We start from the raw sequence: 16,099 nt of genomic DNA on the forward strand, positions 1-16,099 counted from the left end.
AAAAACGTGACCTCAGAGTTCACTCGGTCCCCAATCAGATGGGCTGAGGTGTGGCAGATGGAGTGTAATTTAGATACATGTGTGGTGCTGTATGTTTGAAATGCACTTCAGGAATAAACATAGACACTGAATGGTCAGGTGCTGGGGTGTGTTGCTTTACAAAGAAATCGTGGAGTTCATATTCATAGATCCTTGAAAGTGGAGTTTGAGGTAGACGGGATAGTGAAGAAGGCATTTGGTATTCCTGCCTTTATTGACTGTTGTGCTGAGTATAGGAGTTGAAATGTCTTGTTGCAGCTGTCGAGGACATTGGTTTAGCCACTTTTGGAAGACGGCATTCAACTCTCTTCTCCTGGCGAGACGAAGGATGTTGTAAAATTTGAAAGGGGTCAGAAAAGATATACAAAGATGTTGCCAGGGTTGGAGTGTTTGAGCAGGCGACTGAGGGGGCAGGGGCGGGGCTATTTTTGCTGGAGTGTTGGAAGCTGAGGAGTGACCTTACAAAAGTTTGTAAAATTGTTAGGTGCATGGGGATAGTGTGAAAAGCCAAGTGTTTTCCCCGGTTCTGTGGAAGGGTCACCAGATTGAAAACATTAAATCTAGTTTTTTTTTAATTTTTTTTTTCATAAGAAATCTAAAGGAGGGAACAGATAAGGACAAACCATGAGGCAAGTCAACAAAGTGTCTTGAACCCAATGATTTAGCACTGACTGAAACAGTACAGACCGAATTATCGCACAACGTTCCAGAATTTGTTGTCCTTTACAACAAATACCAAACATCAGCAGCAGATAAGCCTGAAATAACAAATAGACTGCAAAAGCAGTCGGAAGAACATGGGCAGGTACTTACTTACAAACCTCATAACATTGAAGAAGTATTTGGATGTCCATTTGCAATGCAAAGGCACGCGAGGCTGTGGGCAAAGTGATAAAACATGGGATTAGAACAGTTCAATGCCTGTGTTGATTAGTACTGGCTCGATGGGCTGACGAGCCTTTACTGTGTTGTAGACCACTACAACTCAATAAGTGCGAGAAATCTGACAACAGTGAGAGACACAAAGACTGGTGATATTTTGAAGCTGACAGCTCCACTGCCTTTGAGCATCACCTTCTTCGTGTTTCAAAGAATTTCATGTGAAAGACGTTTGAATTTTCTTCTGCATTCATCCACAGGATGTGTCTGTAGCGATTGCAAGGAGGTGAACCAGGTGGGCCTCGTCGCACATGAGTTCATTATTTGCGTCTGTTAAATTGCTCCAATCAGGGAGCCTTACCTGGCAGATAAAACAGTGACGCCAGAGGTTCTGTTCATGCTGAAAGCTGGGTCAGGGTGCAGGCTCAGTGTCAATTACTGGCATTTGTAAGTGGAGAATGCTTTGGTGATGGGATTCTGGCCTCCATGGAGTTATTTCAGTGGTGATGAAAGAAAAACTAATCTCTTGCAGAAATTCACTCACAACAAGTATCTTTCATTATGGGTAAGCATATGTAGCATCGTGCCATTATTTGGGAAGCATGACCTGATCAATGCTGCTGTCGAAAAACATGCCTAGAATGCAGAAAGACTGCATTGACCTTCCCTTGCAAGTGGAAACAAGGGCAGAGGGAAACCCTACAGTATTTCTTTTGATAGCCCGTGGCTTTCTTGGTCATTGGGAAGCATGGCTTACCTAAACTCAAGCAGAACTAAAACCATTCAAGAGTTGGTGGAATTAGCTTGGGAAATATTACAACCACAAGCCACCTCTAATTCTGAGATGCAATCGTTTTCACTTGGCAATGCGAAAAACGAGGAGAATTCATATCAGAATCTTGAACAGGCTAAGATGACTGGCAGAGGCCAGTGGTTTTTCTTTATACCTTAATGAGATGCTGACAGACCGTTTTGATGTGTGGGATTAATGATGTAACCACGCAAAATGCCAACTAGCTGAGCACGGCATATTATTATGATAAGCAAGAGTGATATGCCCGAACAATTGTCGCTGCTGCATTCTGGCAGAACTCCACAAGGGCTGTCTCAGGGTTTCCGAAATGAAGACAGTGACATGGAGTTCTGTTTGGTGGATGGGACAGGATGCAGACAAGGACAAGAATTACTGCCTGCAACTCCCCAATATTCAACTATGCGGCTCTTTCATGGCCTCAATGCTCTTTGCCATTTTTGATGCCTGTTAAAAGAGGCTGGACATGAATAGAGATCATTCGTCAAACACAGGGACAACGATTAAAAAAAACAGCTGTGTTCTCTTTGGTTATTGGACCACTACACGTGCGACTACAGGGATAGCTTAAGCAGAGATGCTAGTGGGGTCAAGTCTCTTCATTAGGCTAAATCTGAACTTCCCAGGAGTGGATGGTGGGATCAGGAACGCCAATGTGAGATACATGACTCCATGAGGACTGAGAGATTGTTTACTTCAGGGGGCAAAGTTCGTTGTAGATGTGGTGGATGTGAGGTCAGGCCCAATGATATACAAGGTTCGGTTTGGTGCATTGGTTCTGAACAAGCAGGTGGATCATATGAAAGCTGAAAACAAGCAAACCGTGCAGGAGCAAAGCTTTCCCACTTCCACAGCAGACTTTCTGACTGTTCCAGAATCCATTGGTTCTCCCTCTCATTGAAGAATGCAGCGAATGATCAGACCTTTTGCTCCAAACAATGCATGTCAACCATAATCCAAAACTAAACAAATCCCACCTGCCCGCTTTTGGCACATATCCCTTCAATATTTTCTGATCATGTACGAACCCAAATGGCATTAAACGGTGTAAGTGTGCCTGCATTTACTAGTTCTTCTGGAAGTTGATTCATTCTCAGTTTTAAAAAAATGTCCCATGCCTTTTTTGAAATTTTTACCCTCAAACCTTAAACCTGTGCACTCCAGTCTTGAAATCCAGAATGTGAAGGAAAAGCCAAATGCCATTTAATATAACTCTACTCTTCATTATGTTATTATCTTCAAAATCCAATGCTCCAGTGGAGAAAGTGCTGTCTGTCCTTGGAATATTGTGTTCAATTCTGGGCACCTCAGTGGAGGAATGATGTGGAAGCTTCAGAGAGAGTGCAGAGGAGATTCACCAGGATGCTGCCTAAAGTGTAGGGTAGGTTTTATGAGGAAAAATTGAGGGAGTTGGGGCTTTCTTCATTGGAGAGAAGAAGGATGAGAGGTGACTTGATAGATGTGCTCAAGATGATGAGGGGCATAGATCAAGTGGATGCTCAGAGATCTGTCCCAGGGCAGAAATGAATATTAGGAGAGGGCATAATTTTAAAGGGTTTGGAGGAAAGTATCAGGGAGATGTCAGAGGTATGGCATGTTCTTTGTACAGAGAGTAATGGGAATTAGGAAGGCACTGCCACATATGGCATTAGAGTCAGATACATTTCAAGCGACACTTGGATAGGCACACGGAGGATAACAAAATGTTGGGTTTGCGTGGTAGTTTGACCTTAGTCGGATAATAAGTCGGCACAACATTGTGGGCCAAAGGGCTTGTACTGTGCTGTACTGTTCTAGTTCAATCCAACATCACCTTATAAATCAAACGTTGATGATACCTCGGAATGTGAGTTGGCTCCTGAGTTGTTCTTGGCACAAGAGGCAAGCTACTGTGCATTACACATCATCCATATCAGGGACAGATTTATCGGAACGTGACCCAGTGCTAACATGTCACCAAGGAACTAAAAAAATTAAACCCGCCAAAGTCCTCGGAATCAGAAGGGGATAGATTCAGTGATTGGGATGATGTCAGACAGGCGGACCTCCCAGAATATGAGTTTCCTGATTGGGGCCATAATTCTGGTCCAATGGGGGAGGCACGGATGACAGAATGGGAAAGTAGCCCATGCTGTTCGCGCTGTGAGCTGCCTCTGAGGGAGCTGGATCTGTGCAAAGGACTCTCCATGTGGACTTTAAGGGATACTTGGTGACAGGATACTGCCCCCAGTGGAGTGCTTTTTGTGGGCATGAGTGAAGAGGCATTTATTATTCATCCATAATTGTCCAGAAGGCAATTTGGAGTCAAACAATTTTCGGTGGGGCAGGAGTATCATCATGACCATTCTCGGTAAGGTCAACATATTTTCTTCCTTAAAAGATGTATGTTTGAACACAAAGGCATTTTTCAACAATCATCATGAGATATCTGGATCCAGATTTTATTCAGATTACACTGTGTTCTCCAGTGAGTTTTGAATTCACGTTCTGCAGAATGTGACCTGGTTTTTGGATTAAGACCCTCACAATGACACCACGAGGCCAGCACGTCCCTTCAGTTGTGGTGCATTTGCCACAGGTGTCACAGTGCCATCTTTTTGGATCTATGAGACAATTGTTTGATAGTGAATATCACATAACGCTTGTTGGCTGTTTTGGCCAATAAGTGGGCTCAGGTTATCATGAGGAGAAAGTTTGGAGCAATCACAAGTCTCTTCATTGTGGAATTGGCCATTTTGAACTCACATGGGACACCACTCAGCAACGTCACAAACTGAAAAGTCAACAGTAATATCAAAAAGATGACATTTCACACTTTTATCAAGCTTTCACTTGCACTGTCGCAGCATTGAATTAAACTTAAGGCGCACCAACTCCTATTGTTACAGGCAATCTGTTATACATTCCACTTATAATAAACAAATTCTCATTGGGAATGTAGGAACCGGCTCCATGGACCCAATGGTCTCCTTTGTACTGTCCTTCATTCTGTGATAACCTGGAATGTTCCATCATCCGAATACCTGACAGCTTCAAAACTCCAAATTTACCTACCATTACGATGATCAAAATACAACCAACGCACAGAACTGCAGTTGGCAGCAATTAATCTCAGTCATAAATCTTCACCATTAAGTTGCCAAATTCTGAGATATGTGGGTGACGTGAGGATTTAGCCAGAATGAACAAGAATCTCTGCCCCGCACATTTTCAACATTCTTCAATGAAACCACTGCACATTTGCCACTGTGATTATGTTTTTGGCGAGTGAGGGTGAGGTTTTCATGAGCTCGGAGTCACTTCAGGCCACATCATTGGGTTTGTTAGTTTCATAAGTAGCCTCAGAGAACTGTGTGCGGTAAAATAAATAACGTCTGCTGTGGTAACGCTGGATTTGCAACACACTGCAATTGCAATATTCTATAACCCTTAGAATTGTTCACTTGTTCTTGCGAATATTTTATGAATAACAGCAATCAAACACCAAATGTGTAGCTTAAAGAGAAATTAATGATTTGCTATTAATACTGTAACTTTAAGAGGAAGGTTAAACAACAAACTTTAAAGGGCATCAAAGAGGTCACTGAAATTGAAATGTGGTTAAGCTGGAAACAGGAAGCAGAAAAGTTATGAGGGAGACCAGAAGGAAATGAAGGGAAAGTCTACCATCGAGTGTGCTTTGGAGGCGGAAAGATGTCAAGAAGACCATGATAAGGCCATTCTTCATGGATACACACAGCATTCACAACAAAACCCAACAGCACAACATGGAGGCAGAGTGATGGGCACGATCTATATGGTCTTCAGGGAGAATTAGCCATTTGGAGAAAGAACTGCCGTAAAGGTAAGAGATAGAGCATGGTGGAGGAGTGTTGAGGTTCAGGCTGCAGTCCTGTGACCAGTAGAGTGCCAGAGGATTGGTGCTGGGTCCACCGCTTTACGTCATTTTCTAAATCATTTCGAAGTGAGCATAGGAGGTACGGTTGGTAAGGTTGCAGATGACACCGCAGCCGGAGGGGTTGTCGACAGCGAAGAAGGTGGCCTCAAAGTTCAATCAGATGGGCTGAGGTGTGGCAGAGCGAGTTTAATTTAGATCGATGTGAGGTGCTGCCTTTTGCAAAGGCAAATCAGGTCCGCACTTATACGCTGAATGTTAAGGTCCTGTGGAGAGTTGCTAAACAAAAAAACCTTGGATTTCATGTTCATAGTTCCCTGAAAGTGGAGTTGCAGGTGAAAAGGAAACTGAAGAAGGTGTTTGGTATTCTTGCCTTTCTTGATCACTGCGTTGTGTCTTGGAGAGAGGAGATCAGTTTGCAGCTGTACAGGACATTGGTTCGGCCGTTATTAGAATATTGCAATCAATTCTGATCTCCCTGCTATCGGAAGGATGTTGTGACATTTGAAAGGGTTCAGAAAAGATACACAAGAATGTTGCCATGGTTTGAGTTACAGACAGAGTCTGAACAGACTGGGCTACCTTCCCTGCAGTGTCGGGAGCTTCGGAGAGACGTTATAAAAGTTCGTCAAATTGTAAGGGGCATGGATAGGGTGCAAAACCGAAGTCTTTTCCCAAGTTCTGAGGAAGGGTCACCGGACTCAAAACTTTAAATCTGTTTTTGTTTTCTTCACAGGTGCTGCCAGACCTGCTGAGATTTTCCAGCAACTTCTATTTCTGCTCCTTTATCCCTGGGTGAGGGAGTGTAAAACACGAGGAAATGGGTTTTAGGTGAGAGGGCATAGGTTTAAAACGGAAGTAATGGCAGCATTTTAATGCAGAGGTTAGAGGGTGTACAGAATGGGCTGCCAGAGTAAGTGGTGGAGGCTGGTACAAATACACCATGTGATAGGTATCTGGATGGGTACATGACGAGGAAGGGCTGAGATCTATTTCGGATATGTGGTCAGCATGGATGAGTTGTGCAGAAGGGTCTGTTTTCATGCCGAATATCTCTAATGATTCAGTGACTGTAAATGGACGTAAGCAGTTATAATCTAATTGGCATGACATAAAGATGGCTGCATGGTGACCAGAACTGGGAGCAGAAACTCCGATGCTTTTCGATATTTCGGAAGGATAGAGAAGGTGGACATGTGCTGATAATACAAGATGGGTTTCGTGTATTGAAAAGGATGGTATCTGATTGGAAGAACAATCGGTTTAATTTGTTTGGATAAATCTATGAAACAGCATGAGGGTTCGGATGTTGGAGTTATTTACAAGCCACCAAACAGTACTGGAACATGGGGTCTTGTATACGTCAGGAGATGGGAGAAACTTGCAGAATGAGCAACACGGTTGTCACGATTGACTCCAATTTGCATATTGACTGGGTTAAGAGCCTGGGCTCTAAAGATGTGGAGAATGGGTTTAAAGATGGTGAGCGTGGTGAGGAGTGAGATATAGGACAAGCGACAGGGGCTCGTATTACGGAATGAAAAAGGACGAATCGAAAATCATGCTGTATGAAGAAATTTTTGACATGAATGTTCAGAATTTTTAAACTGATGCAGCTAAAACTGAAACAAGGATGTTAAATTTGAACAAGGTCATTTATGAATGCATGAGGTACAGGTTGGCCAGGCGAGATTCGGAAAATAGATCGAAAAGCATCACCAAACAATGGTAATGGTCAGTGTTTAACAGCTTTTACATGGCTTACAGGAGCTAAACAATCTGTCACTGTGCTATCATTGAGAAATAAAGGTCTGGAGTCGAGAAATGTAAAATAAAGCACTTTCTTAAAGTGCCGGTAAATGTTAATAAATCTGACGATAATGACGTTTATAGAAGATGGAATGGAGGATCAAAAAAGCGAAAAGGAAAACAAAACCAGAATATGTACACAATCTGCAATGAAATGTCAAAATGGACTGTAACACCTTCTGCAGATGTTTGGTGAAGACAAACATGCGTCAATTAAAAGTAGAGTCTTGAGAACTTATTAAAAACAACTGAGAAATGGCAGAAATAATAAAAAATTGTTTTAGACTCATTTTCACTGAGGGATGCAAGTGTTACTGGCTGAGCCAGAATTTCTTGTCTGTCTTTACATACAAGCCTTCAGAACGCAAGTACAGAAAGAATATTGGATCATGAGCCTTTCAGCCCGTTGAGCCGGTCCCACCATTCAGTGGTATCATGGTTGGTCTCATCTCAGCCCTAAATCCACTCTCCTGTGTGCTCCACATGATCCTTCAAGACAATAGTAATGAAAAAATACTGTCTATGTCCTCTTTAAATTTACTCAATGCCGTGACATCCACCATATTCTGGCATGGTCAATTTCGCAGATATTGAGAGAAGGAATTTCTTCTCTTCTGTTTTAAATCTGCTGTCACTTATCATACAACGATAAATTCTCACAGAGAGATACATGCTGTCATGGGAGAATCTGGGAACAGATGCTATAATCTCAGAATTCAGGGGCACCTACTGAAGACTGTGATGAGGAGGATTTTATTTCTCGCATAGGGTTAAAGGTCTGTGGAATTCTCAGACAGAGAACTGTGGGTGTGTGGAGTCACTGTGGAAATATCAGGCTGCGACAAATACATTCTTGATCAGTCGGGAAATCAGGAGTCGCATGGAAAGGGCAGGAAAGTGGTTGAGAGAAACTTTGTATCAGCCATGACCTAACAGAATGGGACAGCAGACTTGAGAGGCTGAACAGCCTCCTGCTATCTCTATTTCTTCCTGTCTTATGCTCTAAATAGTTGTTTCTGTTGGGATACGAGAAGTGTCCCCCACTGTGAAAATGAAACAAAGTACTGATTTCCTGGCTCATGCCATTTCTGTGCTCCCCACGATTAACTCCTGCGTCTCACACTCCCAGGGACTAAAATTTACCTTCTGCCACTCTCTGCCCATTCTTATACTTATCAAGGCTTTTGACATCTATTTTTAAATTTCGCTCTCATTTTCTTTCATTGTTTATCTTTGTTCATTTCTGACTCTGTTCAAAACTCTCTGTTGAACTTTAAAGGTTTTTGGTCTTCGAGCCTGCCATTCACATTTGAATATGGTCTGCCTTACATTTTGTTTTGTCATTTTCTTTAACTTTTTAGCTTAGCCACGGACAATATTTCCCCCTCTTACAATCTTTTTCCCTTTCTTCCTGGAATTTATTTCAGTGTACTGAATGAACCTTGGTCCGAACTTATTCCATGTAATTTGTAATGCCCAATATGTTAGTACTGCTTGAACAGAATTATGAGTTCAGTTTTCTAATCAACCTATTCAGTGATATAATGAAACACCTCTGATGGTTAAAATCTCGGTCTCTTGGCTCAGAGTAAGTAAAATCGCCACTGATCCACAAAATTCTGATGTGGGGCACATGTAGATGTGACAAACTGCCAATTCTCCAAACTCCTGTATGAGATGGAGGGAGCAGCTTTGTCAACTTGTTGAATATTGTTCAATGCACTCCTCAGCCTTCTGCAGCAATTTCTGTTCTTCTCTTTGGAAAGGCCCTTCAGCCCACTGAGACTGTATTGGCATTTCAAGACTAATTCCACTTTACAGCACTTGGCCAACAGCTTATGGCATTCCAGGTGCTCATCCAAGTACCTCAGGGCACTCACTGGCAACATTAGCTTTCCTGCTCCTCTGATGCTGCCTGGCCTGCTGTATTCCTCCAGATCCACACTGTGTTATCTCCAACTCCAGCATTGGCTGTTCTTGCTATCTCTGTCATTTCTAAAGGGTGTGAAGTTTTGCTGCTTCAACCTCCTTCTCAGGCAGTGCACTCCTCACCCACCGCAAGCGGGGCGAAATAAATTCTCCTTAAGATCCCCTCTGAACCTTTTTCTTTGAACTGAAAGTTATGCCCCTTTCTGATTAACCCTTCAACAAGCTGCTTTCGATCCACCCATTTGTCTGCCCTCAGAATCTTATACTCATTGATTGGATCTCCCCTCACCCTTCTCTGCTCCAAAGAAAACAACCCAAGCTTCTCCAGTCTGTGTTCGTCGCTAAACTGCTCCATTCCAGTGAACCGGCTCTGCGACCTCTCCAGTGCAATCTCATTCTGCCTAAAATGTGGTGACCAGAACTGTACACGTACTCCAGCTGTGGCCTAACCAATTTTCTGTACAGCTCAAACGATCATCTCTGTTGTCATATTCGACGCAAGTGTCTGATATGCCTTCTTAACCTCCCTCTTAATCTGCCCCACCACCTGCAGGGATCTTTTGACAAATACCACAATAACCCACTGATCCACTGAGCTTCCCCGTGTCCTGCTATACATCCAAAATGCATCACTACACACCTTTCAGGATTAAATTCCATCTGGCAGGTTTGAACCCATGTGAATAACTCATTCATATTTTCTTGTAGCCTTGCATCTTCCTCATTATTCACCACTGTTACACCCATTATCCCACGTGCTTTTAGCGTCTTTATGATGGAATGCTCCCAATTTGCCGGAATGTTTGCGACAGCCACCAGGACAGAGCAGCTTGCTTGATTGGCACCACACAAACAAACATTCACTCCCCCAAACACCACTTCTCAGGTGCTGCAGTTTTTACCATATTCGTTATTCAATGCAAAAAATCACCAAAGAGCCTTCAATAGCAACTTCTGAACTGACAAACACTTCAGTCCGGAAGGACAATGCCAACAGCTACATCGGAATATCACCCACTGCATGTTTCCCTTGAACACACTCACCATGCTGCCTGGAGAATCTATTGCCATTCCTTCACTGTAGCTGGGTCAAAATGCTGATATTTCCTCCCAAACAGTATTGTTGTCAACCTAAAACACATGGACTCTGGCAGTTCACGAAGGAAGATCACAATCGCCTTCATCAAGAGACTTTGCATGGCCAGAATGAGGCGCAATCCTGGGTGTGTGTTTCTGGGAATGTGGAGTGACTTGGGAATAGAACTGGGAAGTCATTCCTTTCTTTCACTATTTAAAATCGAATGTTCAGTAATTTAGTTAATTATTGACTTCATTTCTGAGAAACAGTTGTCCGTTAGTCAATGAAATCTGAATACAGCTGAAACTTAATTGGTGACTCATCTCAACACTCCCCATCGTTATTGAAAATGCATAACGATTGAGCTTGATGCGAGCAGTTAGGAAACAGCACATCCAGAGCGGGGAACAGCCCGAGAGTGTGTTTCTGGGATTTTGGACTACCCTAGGAATTTGGTGCAAAAGGAAACAAGCGTTTTCTTGCTATTTTCTCTTTGCTTATTAATAAGGTCTTTGTCTCGCTCATTCGAGGCTCAGATTCGGGGCCCCAGCACAAAACAAGGAGTGACGTCATTGTACTTTCAGTGGTTGGTAATAGCTGCTCATTTGAATACCGATTATCAATCACTTTCAGATCGAAGATTATTCAGAGAATTATTTTACAGATTTATGAAAAAGCCTAAAGGTCAGATTGAACTGTAACAAGAAATGCATTAAGGACAAAGTACCTGACATCAAGGTAAAGGATGAGGCAATATGTAAGATCTGCACGATTTGGGAGTTGATGAACTCATTGGGTTTCACAGTGATGGCATCGATAACAAATGATTGTTGAGTGAGGAACTTCGGCTCAGAGTTAATGAGCTAGACACCAACTGTAGAACACTGTGACACATGAGGAGGTAGGAGAGATAGTTGGACATTGTGTTCCAGGAGACACCCTTCAATAAACTGCTTTAAATTAAATCAGTGATCAGGGACAGGAGGATGCAACTGTGACTGGGGGCAACTGGTGTGATTCACGAGGTAGGGTTGAAGAAGCCTCAGCACTTGGCCTTGTCTGAAAGGTTAGATATTGGTGCTCCCTCTGCGGATGAAAGTGAAGTCTGTAAGGAGGATGAGCAAACTGACCATCGAACCATTATACAGGAAGCCTCTCAATAACGTGGAGAGAAATAGCTATAATTGGAGATAGTATGGTCAAGGAAATGGACAGGGTTCTCCTTGGCCAGGATCGTGATGCCCAAATGTTCTGTTGTCTGTCTTGTGCCTGGTTTCAAGAGTTTTAGGATATTTCCTGAGTCCTGCAGTGGAACCTGGAGTGGGAGGTGGAAGATTAAGTTGCTACTTAGGGACCGAAGTTGCTACTGATGGAGTGAATGAGAATTTTGCTGAACAATCATGAGCTGCTTGGGGCTACATTGTAAAGCAGAACTATAAAGGTCATGATCTATAGACTACTACCTGAGCCAATTGGCACAAAATCAAACAAATGTAAGAGATAAAAAGAAAGCTCAAACGGTGATGTTGGAAAATGGTTTGAATTTATGGGGCACTGGCACCTGAACTGGGGAAGGAGAGAGATGTTGTAATGAGATGGGCTCCAACTGAATTCTACTGGGACCAGATTCCCGACATGGTAGCTCAGTCATTAACACTGCTACCTCACAGTGCCCTGGACACGTGTTTGCTTGGTGACTTGGGTGACCATTTGTATGCAGATTGCACATCGTCCCTGTTTCTCTGTGGCTTGCCACCACCCAAGCACTGGCACCAGAGTGGGGCACAGAACAAATCAGGAAATACTGTCAGCTTGTAAGAAAGATACAGCTGTAATCATGGATGATTAATACATTACGTTCGTTTTTCATTTTCATGTGGGAAGTAGACATCACTGGCTGGCCAACATTTATTGTCCTTTCCGAGTTGTCATTGGGAGCGTGCTAGTGAGCTGCTTTCTTGAACTGCAGATGCTCAGTGCAATAGGAAGACCATGCCGTTAGGGAGGAAATTCCAGAACTGAGACAAAACAACAGTGAAGGACAGGCAAAATATTTCCAAGGAAGGATAGAGACTTGGAGGGAAACCTGCAAGGGGTGGTGCTCCCATCTGTGTTTTGTCTTCAATAAGGGCGTGGGCGTGGGTTGTCAATGGTTCTGAGGTGAATTTCATTATTATATCTTGTAGACAGTTGACTATGCTGGAAATGAAAGTTAGCGGTTGAGGGAATGGATGTCTCAGGATGTGATGCCAATCAAGCAGGTTACTTAAGATTAGAGTTTTGGATGCATATTACAGAATGCAAAACTGTTATCAAATATTTAGGACAAGTGTTTACACTGGGTGGCATATTGTTCCATAATTAATTTTGTTTGCAAATTCTGAAATGGCATTTAAATGAATATTGTCCAGAGACCAGTAATTGCCAATGTCAAACCAGGTCAAGTGACAAGCACAGGAGGCCTCATATGCAGCAGCCCTAAACATATGTAAAATTTGCATTAAATCTAATAATGTCACAACACAGGATGCTGAACAGGGGAAAATCAACTTGCAATATGCAGACCTGTGTGATTCTGCAACAGTCCATTTACATCCAGGTGGGAATGGTTGCAGCAAATTCAACGGCCAATTTGGGGAAGCACTCACCTCCGTCCTCAATGACGACAGCTCCCGTTACACTTTTCAACAGAATGTAAATATCCCTCAAAAGCTGAAGCTTTTGCAATACCTTCAACCAGAGGTGCGAAGTGAGTGATCCACCTTCATCTCCACCATGAAATTCCCACTGACATGACTGCCAGCTATGAGCTAATACTGCACAATACTCATGATATGCAGGAATGACTGTATGCACAGGATGTTGAAATAGTCATGGATTCATGACATGCCAGCGATAATGCTGAAGATCTGTACTCCAAATGTAGACATGCCCCAAAATATGTTGGTTCAGTATATTAACTTCTGAAGCATTCATTGCAGCAAGTATTACTGAGGGTTATGACCCCAGAATATACCATAATAATAGTTGATAAAACTGAGTTATCGTGAAACAATTCTCTTAAATAAGACCTTAAGTGCAAGGAAGGTACTGGCTTTTCAAGCACAGAAAGAGGATTTGATGCTTGAAGCTGGTAAACTCCTCTGCTGGGTTAGCACAGGGACAGGGCTGAATGATCTGCACTTGTACATTTCTACCTTTCTGCAATTCAGCAGAGTCTCATGGAAGACAATGAAATTAGCCCAAGTTTGTGTCACAAACACAAATTTTATTCATCTGAGCTGTTGCTATCAATCATATCGAGGACAGGTAGACCACAGGATTAGGTGAAGAGTGCATGTTCCTTCACCATTCCCTCATCAATCACTTCCAGCACAAATTTAGCCACAGATTGCGATGTGTCCTGACGCTCTTTTGACATACTTCCCATCAAACACTCAGCACCGGGTTAGAGTAAACCAGACACTACAAGTTTACCTTCGAAGTGGAGATACCTCTCCACTGTCCTTAACAAACACTCCGAGGGTTGGACAGCACAGAATGCGGAATTTTAGAAACAGGATCGTCTTTTAAAGTGAAAGTAAATTGAAAGTAAAGCTCCATTGATGGTGTTTCCATCAAACTCTCTCAGTGCAAGGATAACACATGTTTTGATATGGGAGAAAGCCCCCTGGACTCTTTTAAACTGAAATTACAGTTCCCTTGACACTATCCCTAAGAACCAATTCTTGGAGAGATACAATAGTGGGTTAGATACTAACTGCAGTTCCCTTCACACTTTTCAGCAGAATGTAAATATCCATCCAAAATACCTTCATCAAACACATCCTTGGACAGGGACAGCCTGGATTTACATACAGGGTAATGTTCCCTCTGCCCAAATGCTCCCTCGGGCAACAAACTGACATGTAGTGTGACAATGCTGTGGTTTTGAGAGGGTTTCATTTTGGGAGAGATTGTGGGAGGGCTGGTGTGTAGTCAATGAGGACAAAAGCAGATTGTGAGGCCTTGGAGCTTATTTTTAAAGATGGAACAATAGAAGTAGCCTGAGTGGGTGTCATCAAACTCTGATAGGTCCAGAATTTTTACATCTTGGGGTTTTAGCAGAATTCTGCTGCAGTGAATCTCTTCTGGTTGCTACTGTCTCTCTCTGAGTTTTCTCTCAGAATTGTCTTTTGATATTCTTTCCTTCTGGATAGGAGAATGTCATGTGAGACAATGTATTTTCTGAATTTGCCTTTTTGCCAAGGTTATGTTTATGGGCTGTTTACTAAATTGGAACAATCAATTAGCAATATCTGGATCTGGGAAAGTCACTGTATCTGTGTTTTTGAATTTTTCAGGTTGAGTTAAGTTATTCGAAGTTGCCCTGAAGTAAAACAAATTCAAAAGACTAGGAGGTGGAGGTAGGGATTTCCGGACCTCTGACAGATGTAATCATGGCCACCGCTGACGGAACGATGGTAATAGACATTCCTCAGGATGTTGAGTGGAGTCTTGCCTGTCTATTCTGAGGTCTTGCAGTGATGGCTCGGATCACCAGTCTGCTCCCATTTAGCAGATATATGCTCATTTGATGCTGATCCACATATCCATAAACATAGTGTGCAGAGATATGGGGACAAAGGACAGGAGATTTGGAACTCAGTAACAGAACCTGCACAGGTATGATGGGCTGAATGCTCTCCATTTGCACCGTTACAATACTGCAATTTTGTGGTTTCTTCTGTGGCTTTCCAAGATTTGAGAAACATGGAAGGCAGACCAGATGTGAAGCTTAACGCAGTCGGGGAACGTATTTCCTTTCAGCACAATAGCTTCAGCAAGTTTAAATGTGTGAATGGGTGGGTGGGTGAGGTACGTGGGGAAGTGGGCAGCTGGTTTGGGTTGATGGCCATCGTTATACTGCCATTGTTGTGGGGTTTTACAGAATAGAAAGAGGCCCTTTGGCCCATGGAGGCTATGCTAGCCATCAACCTACTCCACCCTAATTGCTAACATAGCAAGAACTGCAGATGCTGAAGTTTGAGTTGACAGAATGTGGAACTGGAGGAACACAGCAGGCCAGGAAGCATCAGAAGAGCAAGAAAGCTAATGTTTTGGTGGAGATCCTTCTTCTGAAATGGAGAGGGAGCGACAGCTCAGAATATGATGAAACCAGCACACAGGAGAAGGAGCACTTCATATTCTGCTTGGGAGCTGACAGTCCAATGTTGTCAATGTGAGTTCACTAGTTTTAAAATCTCCACACCCCCTGCCCTCTTCCCATGGCTAACCCTCTCTTTCATCCCCGGCTCCTTAAACTGACATTATCTGCCCATCTTCTCTCCCACCAAACTGCCCCTCCTACTGACTAATCCCTACCATTCCGACCTGCACTCACCTATCCCCATCCCACCTGCCTTCCCCAGTCTCACTCCACCTGTCTCTGCCCTGAACCCATTTCCCAGCACTTGCTCCAAAGCCTTCTACGTTACAGCATCTCAAGTGATCAAAAAAATACTTCTTACAGATTGCAATGTTTCCCACCTTCATCACCCTGGAAGGAACAAAAGATCATCACTTGCTCAGAGCTGAAATGGTGTCGGGGAGGAGGGAACCTCAACGATGGAAGTTGAGATTCCCACGTGTCAACTTTTTAATGAGATCTTTAACATCT

Source organism: Stegostoma tigrinum, chromosome 41, assembly GCF_030684315.1.
Source record: "Stegostoma tigrinum isolate sSteTig4 chromosome 41, sSteTig4.hap1, whole genome shotgun sequence".
NCBI classification, from domain to species: Eukaryota; Metazoa; Chordata; class Chondrichthyes; order Orectolobiformes; family Stegostomatidae; genus Stegostoma; species Stegostoma tigrinum.